The 20,705-nt window shown below is 35.3% G+C and overlaps 1 protein-coding gene across 1 annotated transcript in view; it reads right to left on the bottom strand.

Moving 5' to 3' along the window:
* The window catches only part of COG5 (component of oligomeric golgi complex 5), a 188,705-nt gene that overhangs the window by 76,070 nt on the left and 91,930 nt on the right, over positions 1–20,705 (bottom strand). The gene's annotated exons all lie outside the window — the stretch shown is intronic.

Raw genomic sequence — 20,705 nt, 5'->3', positions numbered from 1 at the left:
TCTAATCTTACCTCAATTACTTTCAATGAGATCTAATCTTAGCCTGCCTTTCTTGATCTGTAGCAAGGCAAACATCACTTCCTTATTTCACAGCTCCACCTTATCCATCTCCCATTTATTTCATCCTCCAGCCCTCCTGTAGTCTTGCTCTCCTAACAGCTCCTTCCATTCATATGTTTTTCTTTGGAACTACTTTTAACTCCTAAACTTAGTTTCCAGCTTTCATACTGACACATACTGTACTCAGTCTCCTCCATTCTCCCCCTACAGCATATTTTATTTACAAAGCCTTTCACAGTTGAGCTGTTCATAGCAGTGGCCCATGCCTCTGCATATAAATGGATGAATCAATTACCATATTTGCATTAATTATCTTAAAAGCATTAGAATCAGATACCTTCTTACCCTTATAATATTATCTAGTCTTAGTGCAGCTTCAGTTTTGCACTGTCATCAGAGCTGTACAAGGCATAATGGTTGACGTCTCCAGTCCAGAGAAACCACCTAAACAGATGGACAACCAGAAGACAGAAGCAGACTATGCAGCAGTCTCTAATTCAGAATCATTTCTGTCTGCAAAGAAAGCTGAACTCAATGTTATTAAACATTCCTGTGTTTTCATGACGGATATTCTACGAGGAATAATTTTTTAGTGATCACAAATGACATTTACTAATTGGTATGAAACCAAACTAAGTGCTTCATATTTCAAACTAAGTAGTCTCAGTGGGAAGATCTAACACACAAAGTGGTTTCTGATAGCTTTCTAAGGTGTTCTGACTTTTTTTTCCATAACACGCAGAATGCATAACTGCTAATTCCTTAGAATTTATTTAGTATCTACAATTTTGGACCAGTAAAACTACCTGTATTCTTCGAAAAGCATTATTAAACTCTAAGTTAATATGTATTTAAAACATCATCTACAATGAAAGATTAAGTTTTAACATTTCATTGGCAACTGGCCAAATTAATCAAGATGAATCTTCAAAGAAAAGGACCAGGAATGAATTTAAAAATTATCCAGCTGATTCGCATATAAAATTGTCACTAAACAGAATACAAAGATTTTGGCAAACAGTTAAGTGATGATTCATAGCAGAGTGAAGGGATATAAAACATTAATGACTTCTCAATTTTCACCTATTACTTTACCAGAAAAGACAGTTATATAAAAATATTGTTCAGATCAGACGTATTTTCAGGAATACCCATTTATAGAAACTATTTATAAACCACTTTCTTGTAATATCATAAAACAGGAACAGAAATGATGGGATTAGCAGGGTCACAGAATAATAAATCCTTATAAATAAACACTGGAAAGTGCAGGCTATTTGTTGTGCTGCACTGAAAAGTGCAGTAAAGTACTTGCAAATATTCCATTATCCAGTCACTGATTTTTGGGCTAATTCTGCATTTATGAGTCACAAACACCTACAGGAAAAAAAAAAAAAAAACAGACACATAATCTGTCAATCTAATTTGGATAACCATTTACACAGGCTAGGAGCAGTGAAGAATTTTACTTTTACAAAAATACTGTGTCACAGTTGGACATCAATTGAATTAAGCTTCCTAAATTACCTCTATATAGGGCAAGTGCACAATGGCAAAGTGATATAATACAATCTATATCATATCTGAAAGTAGACAAACTCTGCACAATCCCATAAACTGTTTCTAATTCAGTATAGATATTTTAACAGATGCACACAGACTCATCAAAATCTGAAAGATCAGGCTCTCACAGGACAAACAAAACTACTACCATATCTATTAGTTTCTAGCTCAGCAGTAAAAAATTTAAGCCAAAATGTGAAAATGAAACCTGTTAGTTTTAACAGAAAGTCTCTATTTTTCTATGTCTACACAGTATAAAAGATTAATCTACTAGTTTAGAATGACTTTTCCACCACCAAGTCTTTCTATTCTTTTTTCTTAGCAATCCTTTAAGAAAAGCAGCATTTTTTAAATAAAAAAAAAAAATCTCCTTTACGTAATCTCTATTTACTAGATACTGCTTTCCAGTACTTCTAGTAGCAATGAACATGACCAACAAACGTTACAAAATATGCTCAGGAACTTCAGTGACCACAGGGAGATTAAATACTTTGGTATTTGAATTCACTGCACGTTTTCAGATTATCCCCAGGTAGTGCCATTGGACACCGTATTTTAGCAATTAATCACTGGCATTCCAGACATTCATTATAATTCAAAAACATTCACGATCACATATATATATATATATATATGTATCGACACTATTATGCATCAACATAGTGCTGAAACAGCTAGCAAGTTTTAAAAGGCACTGTGAATGTAACAGGAGACCAAAGTGAATCTCTCAATCATAACATTACTAGCAGTACTATATTCACGTCATTTTTTATCTTCTGAGGGCTTTACTAGTAACAACAAAATGAATTTGATAGCGTTTTCTTTAGCAGGGGCACAGAGAACAAATATCAAGTGGCTTGGCATCTAATACATTCACATCATGCTTTGCATTTTTCATCTGGAAAACATGGACAATCATCCACAACTGAAATGTATACTAAAGGTTTATTTATTTAATTATTGTTGTATGTACCACCAGTAGCTTCTTTTCAGCTTTCTGGTTAATTCCTTCCAAGAAGGGAAGAGTCTGACCATCTTCTCTTTAAAAAAAAAAAAAAAAAAAAAAAAAAAAACAGTTGGAAACACTTACAAGTTAGATTTTATTTTACAGTAAATGTGTCTAATCAACCATAAAGGACAATTGTTAGCACAGCATTATAACACACTAAATAATTGGGCAATTTTAGGTCCCTGATATGTCCATTGCAGAATATAGAATTGCAAGGCTGAGCCCAGAAATGTATCTTCCCCCAGTGAAAAGCAAGAATATGTATTTTCTCAACACCTCTCTATACACGTCCTTCCTCTCAACTCTGCCTCTAGAGGAGACACCAGAATCTGACAAATACTTTTGACTTTTTAAACCGCTGAAGATTCGCTTTCATTTGAAACTGTTGTCGTGACAGGTTTCCATAGTACTTTCCTGCAGCAACCACCACTTCTGCCTTCTCTATTTCTATTTTAAAAAATAACTTTGAGTAGCAAAAAAAAAGGAAGATAAAAAATGAAAGGGGAGAAGAAAAAAAAAAAAAGCCTAACTAAATTGCCTCTGCATTACAGCCAGAAAAGCAGCAGAAAGGAAGCAATACTAAAAGATGCTGTTTGCTGTCCCTTCCCCCTTTGCCAGTTTAAGTCACCAGAGTACGCGCAAGCTTATTTTTAAAATGAGTTTCAACCATGTGAGTTCTTGAATAAGAAGTAACAGCAGCACAGCTAATGACTAGTCTGTGAAACAGCAGTTCTTTTAATAGCTTAAGTCTGCTTTTAAGTTCTAGGGAGAAAAAACCCAATCCATTGACTAGAGTTCAGGCTCAGCAGTTTAAGATGTGATTTTCAGCAAGTCACAGAGGCCTAAATTCAGAAAGAGAGCCAAACCCAGAACTTCCCAAATACACTGTCCACAGTGGACTACCATTATTCTTCCTTCTGACCCATGAATATCACATCCCTTGGGTCTACGCCATCTTTATTAAGTAAATCCAACCTCTAAGCACAAATGAGTTGTCTGCATGAGTAAATGAGCTTGTAAAAGATCACCTAGTGACATGCCTTAGTGCCAAGCTCTTTGGCAGCCACAGCAGTGTGTCACCAACCAAGCCCTGCCTGGTGCTCAAGGGCAGGTCACTCCTTCCCAAATAAGACACAGGGCAAAACCCTTCAGGCCTAGGATAACCCTGGCCTCTGTTCCCACTTCCTAAAGAAGTGCTTTAAACACATCTTCACCAGAACCTTCATTTTTTTAATCACTTGTGTAGTTAAACAAGCAGTCACCCATGCCTAGGAGGAAGCCACAGGTACTTAGGCTCAGGAAAGATATCAGCTGGTGAATCCCAGTAAAACCACCCCTAGAAGAGTTGCAAATGCATGCTGAAGTTCAGATTTTATATACTGACATTCTCTGTTGCAGATCTCATTTTCAGGCGCTTAATTCACTGAGTGCAGAACCTACATGACTAAAATGGCATTGTGCACCCCACTTTTGTAGCCCCAAACCACAGTTCCCACTGCCACAACCCTTACTATGCATGGCAAGACCTAGGAATGTTATAAAACTGGTGCATGATCTCTCTCTCCCCGGGCCTCTGTTCTCTACCTGCAAACCACAGGTGCTGGTACTTCACCTCTGTCACAAAGGTGCTGCAGGGTTAACAGCCACAGGGACTGTAAGGAATTCTGGTAATGCGGATTATAGAATTATCTAACGTAGAGGGACAGATCAAACTCAGGTAAACTTTTAATGAAAACTCCAACCCCTCAGATCAAAACAGAACATACAGTATACCAGAGAGTAGCAACAGCATTTTTGCTATGTACACCTGGAAACAATGCGCAGTAAATACGAAACTTGGCACAGGGAATTTCTGGAAGATGCATAAAGGTTTCTCCATCTTGGTAGCTGCTTTCCTTCTGCTTGAAACTTGGATAATGTACATGATCAAAAGAAATGTCTATTGATTTATTATGACAAGAAACAACTAATCTGATTAAATGTTGTAACTTAGTACTACCTCTGAATGAACTGATCCATTAAAATACATGCACACATTTGTAACAGGTCGCAAAATGACTAAATAATACATGACAGTTGAGCATGTCAGCTAAAAATTGTATTTTTCTAGTTATCTGCCAGTAAATAAAGCCATATAGACAGACAAAAAGTAAAGATATTAAAAGATACATACAACTATGCACAAGGTCTTTTTTAGACACTGGATGAGTTAATAAGACTTCATTTGATGTTAGATAATCACTTTTTGAGGAAATGAAAGTAGTATTTTATCTTTTACATGATACATACTTAATTTAGTACCTCTACCAAACTAAATGTAAAAATAGTAGTCTTAGTTTTCTGGTCAGACAGACATCCTGAATAGAGATCAAAATGTTATTTAAATCATGGACGGTTGCCAAAATGTCTGATGGCTGAAATCCACTCAATTATTTTTTTTAATAGAAGTCTAGAGGAATTCCCAGAAATAGACCTTCAGTATGTAATACTGTCCTTTATCTGTGTTCAAGTGCATCGCTAGGAAGTCATTCACATTTTTAATAATGCTGCCACACACTAAAAAACTTAAGATCAAAAACATATAATTCCAGTTTCAACATAATGACACTATCACCAGTGGAGAAAAGGTACAGCTGATAGAAGGGAGAGATTTGGGGAACTGACAACTGAAGGAAATTGTCTACTGTCCCCTTTAGTTTATTAATACAGCACTTGCAGTAACAATGTCATACGAAGTTCTGCAGTACCCTGACATTTTTATGTATAAATTTACATTGTGCCTTACTGCTAAAGTTCTGCAGCTGCACTCAACCTACAGAAATAATGTCCATCTTCACTTGATTTACAGTATTACTTATATTTTCAAGAAACAATCTCTGATATAGAAATTGAAAATCTATTGGACTGTATGAGTTAACTACCTTACACAAGAATGATCTATCCATAACGTGTTTTTAAATTCCTAAGATGTGAGCTAGTCTACTGTTCCTTTACATGACTCTATTATTTCTACATCTGCACACAAGCTTTTCAACAGAATCTTGTATTAAGCGAGTGAGTGGGTGTGGTGAGTACAGCACAAATATTTTGAAATAAAATCCTGACTGGATCCCTTCAAATTATTTGTAGTATCTTAGAAGAACATTACCCCCTCAAAAGGCCAACAGAGTTTCTTTTTGATTATTCCTAACAATGTGTGCAGAGCATTCCTTAGACATGCACACAGTCCCAGCAAACCACAAACAAATGCACTATATTTCAACCTCATGCTCTAATTTAAAAGCTTTAGTAAATACCAACTGATAGTTTAAACATACAGATCTACATATGTTTCTGAAGGACTAACACTATTGAAACATATACTTGGGAAAATAAATTACACAAGCTTGGATCTCTACAGCACTTGTCAATGGAGTGTCCTTTTCTCAGACACCATTCTCTGTTTCAAAGAGCATAAATTCTTCCCTGCTCTACTTAACAAACATTCTACATAATATCTATTTCATCAGTCTGACCAGCAATTATTTTAACATTTTTGTTTTCTTAATTTAAAACCTGACATATTTTTTCTTCAGAAAATTTTGATTTATTAATTATTTTCAAAATTTTCTTCATCTTCTATCTAACACAAATGTTATCTTATTTGTGGTTTGCTTACCACAGCCAGCCATTGATGACCGTGATTCCCTCTTTTTTTTTTTCTTTTTTTTTTCACCTTCAAAGCATGCTGCTGGTCTACATACACGAGAGAGAAAACTGCTGGTATTAAATGTCCTTGCACCCACATCAAGTAGCGTGTCAACAGATTCACAAACTTATCAATGTGTGAAATACAGCACTGAATTGTCAACAACATGATTTACTTTGTTTACAGTAGCAAGTATTTTCCATTAGTGAAAATTCAAATCCATTAAAAATGTGAGCGTCATGTCAACCATAAATTATAAGGCAACTGCAGGGATGCCCAGCCCTCTTGGCTGGGTGGTCCACTTGCCTTTGTGCAGGTGCAGGAGAAGGCCACAGGCCATGTTCCCTGCTCTGTGAGAACACTAGAGCACACATGCTAGTAGTGTTGTGTGTGTCAGACACAACACTTGCTGTAGAGTTGGCCCTCACATACATTCACATAAGCTATCTTATATGTGTGCACCCACTGCAATCAAGGTGCTGGATGATCTGTTCAGGTGTCAGTTCCAGGACACCATGTCATCTGACTTTTTCAAGAAGCTACTAAATTTACCACACAGATTGGAAAGATCTTAAGAAGTACTTCAAGTTTACTCTCCTTCTCTAAAACAACTCTATCTACAGCTAAAAATACAAACATCTTGCAGAAATTTACCCAAACCATTATTCATAAGTCTAGTTTCCATTGCTCCCTACTTGACTATCAGGTTAGTCCACATCCTTCTTGATGTGTTGAATTCACTACTAGAACCCACAGGGCTGAGTAGAGGACAGTGGTCACTCCATATGAATAGAGCACAGAGATTGCTCAATGTTTAACAATCTATACTTTTGTTTATGCCTCCCAGTACAGTATTTTCCTCCTTTTATCTGCTTGACATGGATGACATTCAGCTTGTAATCCACTATAAACTCAAAATCCCCTTCTGCAGATCTACTATCCATCTGCAGATCTACTATCCACACAACTGCTTCTACCACATACCCATGCTTTTCTCTCCCCTTACTTTTTCTTCATGCAGTACCTTACACTCGTTCCTTATCAGTAGAATCCCATTTTTTCAAATAAATTTCTCAAGATCATTCTGAATTCTAACTCTATCCTTACAAGACCTCTTAATCCTTCTTAGACAGGGACAGTCTGTAAATTTAATAAGTATATTCTGTATTCCATCATCCGGATCATTAATGCAAGCACTGAATAGTGCTAGCCCTGGGGCAAATCCCTGCAGAAACTCACCTGATATGTACTTCCATTTTAGAAGGGAAAAAACAGTGTGTGGCTTTCCAAACTCTTCTGCGCTGATCTCGTAGAAGTTTCATCTAGGCTATCCTTGTTCAATTTGTATTTGAAAATGCCACAGGTAAAAGTATTACAGACAAAGTATCAGATACCCACCTCTATCCACTAAACTGATCACTCTTCAACAGAAGGAAACTAAGCTAGTTTGACAGAATTCACGCTTGAGAAATCTGTGCTGATCACGAAGTAGACTCAGCACACACTCCATTACCAGGCATGTCTGGGACACCAAGAAAATGTGTGAGTGCATGTCTGTGTTTGTGCATGCAACATAATTAAAAAGCCAGTGCATAGAAATGTATCAAGGAAGCACTAGAGACCACAATGAAAGACACTAGCCACAGGAAGCAGCTACCATCACCACATGGCCCGGCGTGCAATGAGGTCTCAGAAGCAGGTATCAGATTGGGTCAACTGTCCTGAGGGGCTACATTTGGCTCACAGACTAAAGGCTGATTGCCACTACAGCACATCATCCTTAGCACATATATCAGCTGCTTAAAATCTGTAACCTAAAGAACTATGTTGAGCAGAATATTCTATGGAAGGAGAACATTCAGTTCTGATCACCTTATGAAATTACAAGAGAAATATTTCTCTTTTTCAGGAGAGAATAAGTTACATATCCTCCAAACATCCAATGCCTTCTTTGAAATCCAAACTACATAGCCTCTAAAATTTGTTCTTTTAAAGATTAAATGTGGCAGCTGAAAAGTTCTAGAAATTAATGTTAAATATTTGAACTATCAGTCAGTACCCTAGTCTTTTTCTTGTATTACATATTCCACTGACATGTTACCATTTTTAAATGGTATCTAATGTATTTTAACAAAGCTATTAGAAGGAAAATTAAAATTCAGTCAATACATTTAGGAGGCCAAGAGATTTATTTGTTACCTCAGAAAGGCATTTGATTTCAGAAACATAAAATATTAACAGAGCATCATGGCTGGCAACACTAAGAGAAATATTTAAAAGATTTGTTACCCTCCAAGATGTGTTCCAAAATTAAGGCTTCTGCACTAACTCCTGGTTACCCTAACATCTAATTGCTGACACTCCCCAGTAACATGACTGTTTAGGGGTAAAGGAGCACTCTACTAGCCATTTCATCAATAGGCTTAGTTTTGGACTTTTGTTACCCATCACCTAAGATCACATATTGCTGCTAATTATTGTAATAACCCCCAGTTTTCAGTCTCTTATTGCTGACTGCTTTAATCGATCTTGATTATTCTGAGGAAGATAATTTGCACAGCAAAAATGTAGAAGAATGCAAGAATACCCACAGTAATAAATGAAAATTGGTCAATCAATCTCATGTAGGAAGCAGCTGAGCTCTTTCTTTCAGAGTGAGCCCGGTCAGAAAAGTCAGCTGTTGCTAAGCCAGTACCTCTTCCAACTGACAATCCTGAAAGCCCTGCCATTGCATGTCCATCCTCCACAACACAGGTCTTGTCTCTGCATCTGAAGTCCTCACATGCATCTGCACCCTGTCACATTGACTTTTACATTGAAAACTGCTTCGCTGTATGTCAAAACACTAGCACTGCATTTTCCAGGAGTATATCCTCAATGGACAGTGGGTCAACCTATCTTGTAACAAGTTTCTGTTACTGATGGCAAGGAACAAAAGATGAACATTTTGTGCCTTAGAAAAAACAACAATCTAACTGATAAATTAATGGATAGGCTAGGAAATATTTTTTCTTTTTTATTTTTCTTTTTTAATTCTTTAAATCAAATTGCTTGTCCTCTACAAAAATGTCCTTTAGCTCCTGGAGATTATATACACAGTTGCAAGAATTCTTGAATCATATATGTCATACTCCTCTTTCACCTTAAAATCTATAGTAACTCACAATTCACAATCTTTCTTAAACAAAACTGTTTTATAGCTACATATTTTCATTAATAAAGGTGTAGACAACTTTCAACTAAAGGAGGAATGGTGGAAGTCATATGAGTACATCGCAGAGTTGGCGCAGGAAGGCACACACATGCTACATTATTCAATGTTAATTTGGTGTAAAGACTACAGATACCTTCACATGAGCAGTATGGTGTGACAGAGTTTATTACTTTCAGATAATTTATTTTAGTAATTCCTCACAATGTCCATACCTGGCCCTGGATATAGTATAGGAATCTGAACAGATTTTTGCTCGTCTTTAAAAAAAAAAGAATTGTCCAAAGTTTCTCTAATAAAGATATACAGCATTTAAAAGTAGCATTAAAACAGACCACCCTGTACAACATAGTATTTAAATGTCTTTAAATTCAGTAGAATTTATCCTCCATAGATATAAAGTAGTTCCTATCAGTTACAGCTGATGTCAAAAACTTCCTCCTCTGGTAAAATATAAGAAGAAAAAATATACATTTGCCAGAAGTTTGGGGGTTCTTGCTCCCTCTTCTCTACAAAGCAAGTATCTCAAGCACTGTGTCTTCCCAAGATGTTCAGAGAAAGGAAAAACCCATGGCATATACATGACCATTTGTTTCTGTGCCTCTGATAGCTTATCCTGGATTCAGATGAATCAGAAATAAGCTAAAAATATTGGTTAACATGGGGAAAAAAATACATAATACAGTCTTTCATGTTTTAGCATTTCAGAGTAAGAGCCTGAAATAGTATTCCACCCACACTCAAAAAATTGAAGATATGCAAAAATTCCCACGTGCAACTTTATTATCCATTATTGAAGTGGAAAAATGACAACATTGGCAAAATTTTGCCATTTTTGGTAATAAAGTAGGAAAGCAAATGAATTGGCTTCAGTCCCGAATCTTCTAGTGAACAGCTGGGAAGGAGGAGGCAAACAGCAGCATCCCAAAAGCCAAACTGAAAAAGATGAGCCATGGATTGAGAAAAGGTAAAAAGAGTACCCAACTCTCTTTGGCTTGATACAAAAAAGGCAAAATAAAATAAAAATAAATGTAATTTATGTACTAATTCTGAAGACATGTTGCTGCTTGCTATGAGGCTGGATTAAGAAAAATAACATAAAGCCTTACCACAAAATTAAATAAAAGCTATGTGCTTTAATCCTTGGAAATCAAAATTGGCCTTTTTTTCCACTGAAAAGCCTACCATAACCATTCACTATAACCATAGTTTATATTCAGCTATACCTTCAGTTGTTTTTGACACCTTCCTTGCCTTCCCTCTCCTCTAGTTTATTTGTCAACTAACTGGTCAAAACAACTAATTATTCCAGAGAAAATTAGTGCTAAGTGAAAATACAAGATTACTTTTAAAACTCTCTAGTCTTTATTTATTTACCAAGAGAGTACACTATGAAAAGGCCACATAAAAAACATGTTTCCTGCAAAAGTCTACAGCAGTAGTGAAGAACAGGCGAGAAGGACCAACGTGTGCAGTAATATGGTTTTAGGGGATCTTTTTAGCCTTCATGTGTGTACATTTGTGACACTATGTATTCCACAACTCTTACAGCTTTTGAGAAAATAAGCAGCTCTTCTTTGCTTTCTACATCTTCATACCAGATGCAAGTCTATGGTAGATCAGTAAATAAATCAGTTCTCAAACTTAGAATCCTCTGCCTACAGTAGATCAGAAACAATATTCTTCTCCAACACACAACTGGCTTCACAGATTCTTACCAAACATCAGATAGATGCCAAGGGAAAAGAATCGGGTTTCTCTTCAGCTTCAAGCTGTACAGAATGCTCTAATGGCTGGCAGATTATTCCCTTCACAGGAATATTTCTCAAAGATCAATAATCTTTGTAGGATTTCACCTTACTCTTCCTCCAGACTGCTTGCAAGGGCATATTTTGCCCTGCCAGTTCACTGACATGCAGATATCTGGATTGTGGTTCTGACCTCTTGAGAATGAAATGCTCTAGCTGAAATAAAGTTGCAGAGGTCAGATAAAGTGATTTAATGGTCTCTCATCATTTGAATCTATTTGACTGTCATATAATAAACTGATACATTTGAATAGTTCTATTATTGGAAGTTAAGTGCAAATCAAACAATTTTGGTGAAGGAGAACAATCTCAAAGATAATCTAAGTGTATTTCTCCAAAGTTGGATCTAGCCAAATAATAAGCACATAATAGTCACAAGTTGTTTCACACTTATTTTTTGGCAGAATTCTAGAAGGGAAGCGTTACACAAAAATCATCAGTGGTCGAACCAACTTATATCAGCCCATTTAAGAGGATGGTTAACCACAGCCCATTAAAAGGTTTGCTACTGAACAGTGCTCTTGCACAGTTAGCTCTTTTGGGTTTTTGGGGGATATGTGGGATATTCACAAACCTCTAATAATTGCAAGAAATAATAAACATTTGATTAGGAATTCTGTCTCCAGCACCAGTTGGTCTAGTATCAGACCAAGACAAGCTCTGAATATATTTTAAACACAAGAGGTTGACTGAAAAACAGTTATCAACAATTATTTAATGCCAAAAGACACTCTAAAGCATGGAATACATTCAGTCAACAGGCTGTGAGAGGGTCAAGACAGAGAGGACTGCTCTACAAGCCATGCAAAACATACAAAATCAATGAACTGTAGAAACATGTCAGCTTTTTATCATCCCACAGCAAGCTGTCTTTTAACATCTTATTCTATGCAGAAACACATAAGTAGCTTTAACCCAAATAAACAACTACATACAGTTTAAATTTCAAGTTGTAAGAATCAGCAGATAAAGGCTACACCCCTTTAACCTCTAGCTTATAGAAAGTCAGTAGCACACAGTAATCATACTATCATCTGTAATCACCCACAGCTTCCTAGCTGTTCCAGGTACACTTCTGACCCTTTTACTGGATTCTAGATCCAGATTTTGATTTACAAATGGGTATCTCACCTTCAGGCCTTCTATCTATTGACTGAGCCTCAGGAAAAAGAATTATTACATCCTTCACATACTCAGGACAGCTGCAGAAGCAGTGGCTCTATTGCTTGCAATAAAATGATGCTTGTTTGTTCCTAATGGACAGTTGTCTCTTAAGGCAGCTTTAGATATTTTGCTCATTATTTTTACCCATCTGATCCTTAGTATCCTTCCAGACACTGAAAATTAAAGTTCTAGAGTATCAGATCATTTATCATTGATCTGAATAAAAAATTCACTGATTATAGTAATTTAGGCTTATTTTCTATTCTGAATTAAATCCTGGTTCATGAGCCTCTTCCCTGGAGAGGGTTCTGTTAGCAAAACATACTAAGTAGTTGGCCTTTGTGTTCACCCCTGTGATTTTAAAAGGAGTGTCACAGAAAAATATTAAAAAAAAAGGTTTTATTTTGAAGAGATGAAGTGCATATTCTGCACTGTATTCCAAAAATGTAACATTCTAGAATGACAGACTACAATTTCTTTTTTTTTTTGGCAAACTTAAGACAAACTGTAGCAAGGATTCCTATGATCTGATGTCAGCCAAAAAAACCAAAAACATATCCTCTGCTTGCCTTCCTGACCTGTCCTGTTTCTCTAGGGAGGTGACAAATCCTTGTTCACTTTCCTTATTTGCTGACAGAGCACATAATGCAGCATTGCAGAAATTATGGGGGTTTATTGATCATTTGAACTTTGCTTGTTGAATCATTACATCAGGGAAAATTCTTGTGTCTGTTTACAAACAAAAATCTCAAGGACAATAAAATATTCTTTAACCTTCTAAGGGATCAAAAGATGATTTAATAATGTAAGAATAAATCTTAAAATGTATCAGCTTCTTCTCCAGGCCTAAGTGTTTCACGGTCCTATGAATCCATTCCAAATCGGCAAGAATTGAAGGAGTAACTCTAATCCTGATCTAGTATGGTAGACTATACTATATAACGTATCATCTTTCACCCTGCAGTGATAATGACTGAACAATTCTTGTACTAAAGCATCTTGTTTTGGCTCAAGCATCAGTGAAGTGTTGAATTTTATCAACAGGCTTTAAGATGACTCTCCAAGAAGACGAAATTTAAACATGGATTTATACCCCATAACATAGCATTGTTTTCATTAAGGAAAACCAAAACCAGCATTTTCAACGATCAGTCTTGTTTGTACTATATGTTTTAAGTCTTAATGTTGCATTTAAAAGGGCTCAAGAGGGTACAAAACCCAGCTGGACCTCAAGCCAGGAAAACCTATAATTTGCATTTGTTCAGAATCAGATCCATTCTCTTATATGGCTACAGACAAAAGGAATACCTATTTTCCTACACTTCATTCAATGTCAGATAGCCTATCCTGACAAAAACAATCATCAAACTGTATGTTTAGCATACAGATTCTGCTCCAAATGCTTGGGTTCAAGTTAATTGTTCCCTAGGGTTGGTCCTACACAAATTTTCTCAAAATTCCTCACACCACCTCTGAAATTTGTAGAATTGTTCTGATATGTAATATAATATCTCTTTTACATAAACTCTATATCAGAGACTTCATATAACTTTATTGGGGGGATAAATACTTGTTTGGATCATCTGCAAGATAAGAGGGCGTAATTATGTTCAGGTGTTGTTTGCTCGCTTTTTCAAGCAAAAAAAGAGAGGCAAAAGATTTTGTAATAAAAGGGCATGAACTTTTCAGGAACCTGTATCAATATAAACTCAATAGGCAGGATCAGGTTCCAAAGTATTCCTAAAGGGGAAACATTTGGGCTAATAATAGCTATTTCCTGTGACAATGGCATTTGGATAAACAGTGTGACATCACTTATGTCATATACAAGCACACAGCTGAGGTTAACTTGCAGCAGTCAGCAACTGAGGATGAATTTTATGTATATGCATAAGTTAAAGTGCTTTTTATCATTTATTTTTCATGACAACAAATTTGGTCAGAAGATACTTGTTTGAGAACTCAAGATTTCTCTGTTTATCTGGGCCCATTATGACAGTTATTTATGAAAGGGAACCTGCTGAACTAAGTAGTGGGTAACTGCTATTAAATTCCTAACCATGAAGAATATAACAAAATAGCTGCATTACTCAGTTAAGCTGCAATCTCTGCACACTTAAGCTATAACCAAAAGTCATCTTTCACTGAACTCTTGACACCATGTATGCCAGCAAAGTCTTGGCATTACACATATTAAAGCATGACAGAGTTTTATTTTTAAAATAATGCCATTGTTAAAATATTACTAACTTACTAAATTTTATAAGAAGTTAGTAAAGCAAAAGTAATTCACTACCCGATAAAAATCCATTATTTTCCTCCAACCTAGCAAGATGTCATATATAAACATGATTTCACACTGCTGTAAAGGTCCTGTGAAACAGGGAATAAGCACCGAAATGCTGTTTAAGATCTCCTTGAAAAAAAGTACATTTCAGAATACACAAGAATACTTCTATGTGAACACCTTACCATAATAACACCATTTGGATTTTTCAGTACTTTGCTGTTTTCAAGAGACAAAACACGTATTGGCAAGTCCCTGTTCCTAAATGCAGGCATATGTAATCTAATACACTACTGAGCAATATAGTTACTAGTGGTTAACAATTTTTCTTTTAAAGTTTATTACAAAAATAATGGTAATGCAATTTTTGTTATTACCTTTTTGTACTTTTGGAGTGTCTAGCATTACTGAGAAAGCAGAGCAACAGCAAATGACTATTATGACCGGGTGTTTTTTAAAGCTAACTGAAGAAATAATTAACTGAAGCTCCGCATGACACAAAAGTATTGTCAAGCCCCTGCAACACACCAATGATTTTACATTAACTTCAATGTGAATTAATGTTGAAAACTAAATGGAACAAAGTTTTGTAAACTTTTCTTGAGAGGCAGATGCCTGTACCTTTTCTGAGATACAGAGACTTCTTCAGAGCTTTTTCAGGTTTTAAATGAAATTATTGTCCATAAATGACACACGTTAAAATTCTTGAAATTTACATTTTAAATGTCACTGTTTCAGAGATGTTCTGTATAAGCATCTTCACTGGTACTAATGTTAATATTTAACAAGTCAATTTTCTTACTGTTCATTTGTGATTTTTGTAAGAACAAGTTGTAGAAGTTGCTTACTGTTCTGAAAACCTTTGTTGGATAACTAGTGTATGACCTGGCTAGAAAATGAGAAAGTATAAAGGATACCACATTCTCTTTTCTGTATCAGTCACTGTTTTCCATTATTACATATATTTTTTTTGCCCAACGTATTATTTGCCTTATAAACTAAATAACCTCAATATTTTAAATTTGTATTCTCATGACATTTTTTTTTATATTCCTAAACTTTCTTGTGCTCTTTTCTGAAACTCTTCTAATTCCTATTATGACTATAGCTTAGAGTATTCTGAATTTGGCCATATTCTCCATTTGCATAATTACATTAACATCCTCTACATCCCTTTATTCTGATCTTTTGAAAAGTAGATGTATTTTCCCCAACTTCTTCTTCAAAGAAAAATAAAAAAGAAAATGGAAAAAGGAAAAAAAAAAAAAAAAAAAAAAGGAAAAATAAAAGTATAAAAGAAAAAGAAAAGGACAAAAGAAAAGCAGCCTTCAGCAACATCTTTAATGTTTTTAATTTTTCCCTCATTGGTAGGACCTGTTTGGTTTTGTGTTAGCTTTGTGCTTGTGACAACCTTGAGGAATGTGTTGCTGCTTGTCATATCCTTAGATAATAGCTTGTAAAAAACTTTATCCTTCATTATTTCTAACACATTTCTCCCTGTAACATGCACAAATTATGTAGGGATACACATACTCTCTAAAAATACAATTAGCAGGAAATTAGTTTTCTAAAATAGTTTAACAGAGTCACAGCTATAAGTAGAGATAAATTTTGCTGTCATGAGCTCAAGAAATGGACTATTTTGGTGCAAAGATTTCAAAGTCAAAGATTCAAACTCCTCGGAAAAAAAAAAAAAACAAAACTGAAAGCCCATGGAAAACTCTCCCAGTTTCTCACCACCCTTTTTGTAAGGACTATGGACAAAGATCCATTCACAAATCAGTGATTAGACAGAAAAAGGAGAAAAAGTAAATGCGACTTGAACAATTCAGGGCACAAATCACCTGATGAGAACTGTCATATAGCAACTGCCCACCCAATCCATTACCCAGTCTTCAAAGTGGTGACTTCCAGAAAACAAAAACAGAAAAGCTATAATGAGTCATGGCTACATCCCACAAGGTAACGTGAAGCTCTTTTAGAATGCACACATTTCCGCATCCAATTTAACTTACGGTCAAAAACTGTCTTCAACTATGATTTTTTTTAAAAAGCCTCAGAGTAGATGATGTTAGTTCCATTTTATCATCCCATTTGGCTATCAGAGAACCAACTATAGTAGCCCACAAAAATGTCTTCCCATTTTTTAACTGGATGTGCCCCAACTACGTACAGAAATAAAAGACTAAAACAAGTAGAATAATATGCTTACTAGCTAACAAGTGATCCAGGCTTTTCATAAACTCTTTAATTTATTACAGAAGAATTCTGGTATACATTTGCAGCTGATGCATAACCCACCTTAGAAAATGTACTTCAGCTTCAGCACTATCAAAAATTTGTTTTCTTAAATCCATCTGATTTACAGGAGCTGCATATACATAAGTATTAATTCTGATCTTAAAATAACTGTCAGCAACGGGGGCTGAAGGAGAGCTCACTGATTCATTGCAAAATATATTAAGGAGTACTATTGCTCTCCGTGAATGATACAGGTTGTAAATGTTTTAATTACCCAAGCTGTAGTACTTTAAGAACACATTTTACATTTAGTGATTCTAAGTTTATTAATTACAGTATGCTCCACTAATTACGTCCAGAAAGTACCTTAATTATCAACCTACTTGAGCAAATTCCCAGAATTCTGAGTTGAAATCCAAACAAGACATTAAGGAGTTTAAAACTCTCATATAACAAAGTCATTAAACACTGGAGGTATTCTGAAATTAGCATCTCATGCATTACATTTCTGTTCTTCAAAACTGGACCATCAAGCAGCACTGTTATATAGTCTTATTGCTACAAAGTAATAACTTATTTACATTTGACTGCACAGTTAAATTACCTTTTGATATGCACAAGGAAATTTTAATATGGTGCTAAATAATAGCCAAGATGGCTTTGTCAGAAACAACTCATGCCAAACCAAAGTAATTTATTTCTGTGACAGAGTAACATATCTTTGAATGGGAGATATAATATGTTTTGATTTGAAGCAATGCTGACACTATTTTAAGTGACATTCTCTTAAACCAAGAAAACATGGTCTAGATTGAACTGCTGTAAGAGGGACATAAAGAATAGAGTGGAATAACCCTACTCAAAGAGTATTTATATGATTCACTTCAAAACTGAAAGGGTACGACACTTGAACACCTGTGTCTCCCATAGTCTTTCCTAACTCTGGTACTATTCAACATTCTCACTTACGCACCTGAAAACTGCAGAAGAGATGACAGGACTATTAAAATTTGCAGATTACAATAAACCATCATGGTGCACAACTTCTACAGGTGGACAGGCTTAGAATTCACAAAGCAAAGACACTGTAGTCTGTACAAACTGAAATGTCATATTAAGGCATATTGAATATGAATTCCACTCACAATCAACATTGAGGTCTCTCTGGTTTAGGGGCATATACTTAAAAAAAAAAGATCTCTGTCTTTAATTAAAAACATTAATACAGTGCCTGTAATTTTATCTCAACTCAGGGGAATAAAAAAAGGACTACCTCTCAACATTACAGGCTGACTCCTACAATATGCCTAGTGCTCCAATCTAAGTTTCACACGTGATGCTGATGCGTAACTGGATGCTATGCAAAAGTGCATACATGCTTACACTACTGTGTGAAAACTCCCTGTGACTTCAAAACAAGAACAATAATGATCTGCACTGCCAAAATTCAATAAATTCCGTTAAAATAACATTCTTAGCACATATGTACAACCACACACCATGCCAGGTTTCCGTGAACTCTAGGTCAGAGCCTCCCCTTCTATGAATCTGCACAGCAGTTTTTGGCTACAAAACAGAAGTGCTAGTTGACATCAGTGAACAACTTGGTCTAATGCCTGAGATGAGGACAATAACTAGAATATTAACTTTAATTTAGCCCCCTGCAAAAGTAACTCACAAATCTAGAGGTAGACATGAACACTGAAAAAATATGATAAATAATATTAATTGCTTAATCTTGCCCAGAATCTGCATAGCAGTTGTATGAATGGCCACTACTTAGTGGTCAAGTTCTTTATTGACTCACACTTTGTGCAAAATACCATCAACTTTAAGACAGAGGCCTACAAGATGAAAAGAAATGGAAATGGATTCTTAACTCTAAACCAAGACAGAAATTAGCTTTGCCAGACCTCCTCTGAATACTCACAGACAATGTAAAAAACTTCCATATGTATAAAAGATTCAAAGGGATTGTTTACAGACACCCTTAACTAAAATGGCTTTAGGAAAACTACTGCAATTACAATTCAATTCCTCATCCATTATTAAAATTCAGCTGTTTTCCCTCAAGTATTTTCCTATGTTTGAATGACACATAAACAGTGAATTTAACTACCGTGAAATATAAATAAGGCCAAAATGTGTTACGGAAAATAAAGAAGCAAACATCCCATATAGAAACTGGAATGCATAATAGTATTATGTGTGAAAAACATGACAGTGTTTTAGAACGTGTAGTACTTTTACCTGGGGCACACTGTGTTTACTAGTATAATTTTCAAGAAATAAAAGGGAATTAATCACTTGTTCATAAAAATTGTATACAGATGCAGTGGAAATAGTTTTTATAGGAGTTTAGTGTGCAAGAGAAATTATTTGTACGTACAGTTACTTATCTAGATGTAGGATTAAGTTCCCTCCTCTGTGTGCAACTATCAAGACACAATGTATGAGGTACCTCCAGTGTAGGAAACAGATTTCATCTGTAGAGTAAAGAACTAATTCTAACACCTAATTTTTAGCTACAGCAAACAACCTGACATTTTTTAAAAGTTCTTATCACTTATTTTAGAATTAGGAAAAAAAAAAAAAATCTCTGAACATAAGTAAAAGCTATGCTAAAACTTCTCTAAAGAGAAAAATCCCAAAGATTTTCTATAAAACCGTAAGATTTTTAAACTGGAGAACATAAGTATAGACCTGCTTATAAACTAATTTGCATTTTAAAATAATATGCATGAGATCAATTTTCAGATGTTCACAGGCCAGAGCATTATTTCAATGATCCACTTTATTTTTACAGCAGCTTTGCTGTGTTAACCACCTCAGAGCAAAGACTACTTTATTTACATGGCAATACAATTTCCTTTAAAATTCAAGACTGATGAATCTAATAAAAGTTAACTAGTTACCAAATCCCCTGCTTTAGAATATAATTTGCAGCTCATAGCAGTTACTATTCTTCACACTTTATAGTTCACCATCTAATGAATTTAAGTCTGTGTCCAGCACTACACAGGTCAGACTACACGAGCACAAGGTTTCTTAGCTCACTGTAGAAGTCTATGAGTTCATTAATTTTATGATTCCTTTATAACCTGCACTGAAGCAACATAAACTCAACATGGTGATGCTTTTCCACTGCACCATATATGAGAACACTGTTAGAGGGTCTTAATGAAGAATGCTGCTTGGTATTAAGGAGAAAAATATCCTTGGTCATGAGGTGGGTTAATTTTAATTCTAAGGTGTGGTAAAAGTGCTGATGATAAACTAAGGGGAGTGAATTTTCCAAATGTATACAAGAATGGCCTGTAGCAACACATCAACTGAAAAAGTCTTCAGTATGTGGAAAGGTTGCTTGTATTTATTTGCAGAGCATTTTGAAACTGATTCCTAGTTAGCATTTCAAAAGTGGATAAAACAAGAGTCAAGTAAAAAGACAGAATGAAAAAGGCCTCATGCATTAACATGTCCTTAGGCAGGAAAATAAAATCTGCTGCAAAAAGCAACTGAGTAACATTAATGTCATACCAAAAGTTTTTAATGGGTCATACATATGCGCTTCAGGAACATGGTTTTCAACATGAAGTACTCGAAAAACAAGAATAATAAATAAATACTGGCCTAGATCTTAATTCAGGAAAATCCTTCATCTAACATTAATAACA

The sequence above is a fragment of the Tyto alba genome, unplaced genomic scaffold, assembly GCF_018691265.1.
Source record: "Tyto alba isolate M040663 unplaced genomic scaffold, T.alba_DEE_v4.0 Super-Scaffold_2, whole genome shotgun sequence".
Taxonomy (NCBI): Eukaryota; Metazoa; Chordata; class Aves; order Strigiformes; family Tytonidae; genus Tyto; species Tyto alba.
Note: the sequence above shows the minus strand (reverse complement) of the source record. Positions and strands in the feature narration are given on the sequence as shown.